Below are 3246 nucleotides of genomic sequence, written 5' to 3'. Positions count from 1 at the left end.
CTTCCAAGCTTCAAGAAATTCAGAGATGGTATCTTCTTCAGTTTCAATCACCATAACTTGCGGTTGAGGCTTTTTGTCGGGAATTTTTGGTGAAAATCCTTCATTAACCAAAGTTGTTAATTGTCCAAGTTGAGCTTTGATGTTGTGTATTCATGCTTGATGATTCCTCAGCAAAGCTTGCTAGTCTCTCATGAGAATTTGATGGTCTCTTATCACCGCATCGTTGTCATTATGTCTTTTCTCCGAAACCTCCATGAATCTAGTCAACATGGACTCAAGATCGACCTTCTTTTCAGGTGGTTGCTCTTTTTCATAAAATCCTCAATCAGTTTGCCTATACTTTTCTTCTTTTTGTTTCTTATATTCATCATATGGCAACCACTCTTTCTTTGGCTTCCTCCTTTCTGCATCATATTTGTCTCTGCTTGAGTAACAAACTTGAGCCTTCTTATTCTCATTCTCATCCAAGTGGAAGTATTTGGTTAGATAAGGACCATTGCATCTTTCACAACCAACTCGCATAGCATGTATGGATTGGTCCATCTTTGTCATCCTTCGGTCCAAAGTGTTTAGCATAGCTAGAAAAGCAACCATATCTTCAGAAGTACCACCCCTAATTCCTCTCGCTCCATCATTTCTAGGATTGTGATATTCACGCGAATGCTTGGAAACTTCTTCAATTAATTCCTTGATTTCTGATGTATTTTTCTTGGTTAGCGGTCCTTGAGAATCAAGGAGTCGCATTCTCATGACATTAACCCCCATCAGAAAAGATTGATACTTCTTGTTGCTCATTCAAATCATTTTGGGGGACAATTTCTTATCAATGCCTTGTAGCATTCCTATGCTTCGTAAAGTGACTCATCCCGTTGTTGCTCAAAATTTGCTATGGCTTTCTTGAGTTTAGCAAAATTTTAAGGTGGGAAAAAGTGTTCTAAAAATTACTCACGCATTTGAGCCCAAGTAGTAATTGCACCGTGTGGAAGTGCCTTCAACCAATCTTTAGCAGACCCCTTGAAAGTGGCATGTAGCATGCTAAGTAAAACTATAGTGCATGGAACATTTGGGATGTTGAAGTAATTAGAAATGTCATTGACTTCATCAAGGTGTTTGTAAGCATGCTCATGATCTTTCACAGAAAATATAACTTCCTTAAGTGTAGACAGAATGTGTCCTTCAGCTCGAATGTTGTTGCAGCTGGTATTGCAGGTTGTACGAGACCGAGACCGGTGTCCTCTCAGATTCTCTTTTTATATGCCTCCATAGAGATATCCATAATGTTTGCCATCTCGTTTTTCGGATCGTCTTCCGTTTTGCTTCCTTCTTTATCTGTTTCTGTTTTGGAATCGGATTCGTGAAGATTTGGATTTTGCTCAAAGCTTTCTAATTTGCTTTCGTTCTTCGCGGAATTGCTTGATTCACCTATGTTCTTCCCCTTCTTCTTTCCAAAACTAATTTTAGATCTTTAAAAGGCGACTTCTTGGTGGGTTGGTTCCTATGTTTTTATACATCTTCTTGTGAAGGGATGACTCTGGATCTTCAAGTGGTGTGTTGGATCCACGGGTCATGTACTACTGCAACAAAAACACAAATCAAAACGTAAAATTGAACAAAAACTACTTAAAAATTCCTACTGACTGTTCACCACGACGTGGTAAAGACCTGTAACGCCCGTGTTTCTAGTCCAGGCATTAATATTGACATAATAGTCTAGGTTAACCTTTGAAACTCATTTTGAAGAAATGAAAAAGAATTATGTGAATATTATGTGTGTTATGCTTAATTACTAGGATTTAATTAACTAAAAATAAAAATGAGCGTCGAAAATAAATATTAGATAAAGCCGATATCTATTAAGAAACTTGTAGTGGGCGTGACAAGGATTACGGATATATAAAGAATACCGAAATCCGAGTTATAACGAACAAGTTATGACTTGTCGAAGTTTCGCGACAAAACCGGCACGGTGCCGAATGACGTAAAAAGTGAGCTTTTGATAAACTACTTTTTAGCCTTGGTGATCTAAATGAAAGTTGTAGTGTTCGTTAAACCGAGAGTATGTATAAAAAGAACGCCTAAATCTGACTTCGTATGAGGAAGTTATGATTTTTCTAAGTTTCAGCTTAGCAGTAGACAACTAAAAACTCGAATTTTAGATCGAGTGATTTTTAGCCGACACGACCTAAACGAGAATCGAAGGTCTCGTCAATAGTAGTACAACGGTAAAAAGACAGACGAAAACGGACGTCGGATGTAGAAGTTATGAATTTTTAACGGATTTCCTGTCCTCACGATATTCAGATCATGGCTAGGCAAAGTTCGATGCTAGATAGGGTGAGTCTGGGGGTTACATACCTCACGATATTCAGATCACTGCTAGGCAAAGTTCTATGCTGGATAGGGTAAGTCTGGGGGTAAATTACCTCACGATATTCGGACCACGGCTAGGCATTGATAACTACCCCTGACTTAATTGTCTTGTGGTTCTTTCTTTTACGAACGAAGGTTCGTGGTGAAACTTATTCCATTCCTCTCATTTGATGTCTTTTTCGATCCTCGTTTACTGCTAGGGAATTTCCGAAGAAGTTTCGTCAGTTGGTTGTTCATATCGATCCTTTAGGCTAGATCTAGTAAGATCACTGTATAGGATCAGTATGTGGGGATCGACGTTTGTTAGTGCTAGTAGTATAAACCTTGGGCAGCGATGGACTTCGTGCCTATTCCTTAGGAAAATTCCTTAGGAATGAGTGATAGATGATTCTTAGGGTAATTCCTTAAGAAATAAAGAAGATAATGGGGTTGGGTATTTGGGTTGATTGTTTGATGGTTAAACATAATAAATTTATTTATTGTGGGTTGAAAACCCTATATGCTCACCAGGCTCCCAAGCCTGACCCACTCAGTTTATTTGTATCACAGGTATCGATACGATGTTGCTTTACACTGAGAGATTAAAAAGGAGAAATAGATTACTAGTGTAAATGAATGTAAGTTTTGTTTATGCATATGTTTTTGTATTGACAATGACATCCCAGTGGTTTAAATGAATAAAATACATTTCTTCAGAAATGATTTGATAACATATTTATCATGTTTTTATGGGAACAAATTCTGCAACACTTTTAATCAAATTATTACTCTGGTTTTATTTTAAAAAGCATAAACGAAATCGGTCTTTTATGGCCGTGAAATTGGGGATGTCACAAGAGCACCACCTCATGTTGTCGCAAAAAAATCTAAACAGAA

General features: G+C 37.7%; 1 non-coding gene across 1 annotated transcript; it reads left to right on the top strand.

The window, feature by feature from the left end:
* The first annotated feature begins 797 nt into the window (after positions 1-797).
* On the top strand, positions 798-905 carry LOC145110519 (small nucleolar RNA R71). The gene has a single exon (XR_013709897.1). It is a non-coding gene; the product is annotated as a small nucleolar RNA R71 (small nucleolar RNA).
* The last annotated feature ends 2341 nt before the right edge of the window (positions 906-3246 follow it).

This window comes from Lactuca virosa, chromosome 4 (assembly GCF_052849685.1).
Source record: "Lactuca virosa cultivar CGN04683 chromosome 4, Lactuca_virosa_CGN04683_v6, whole genome shotgun sequence".
NCBI classification, from domain to species: Eukaryota; Viridiplantae; Streptophyta; class Magnoliopsida; order Asterales; family Asteraceae; genus Lactuca; species Lactuca virosa.
This window is presented reverse-complemented; position numbering and strand designations above follow the sequence as displayed.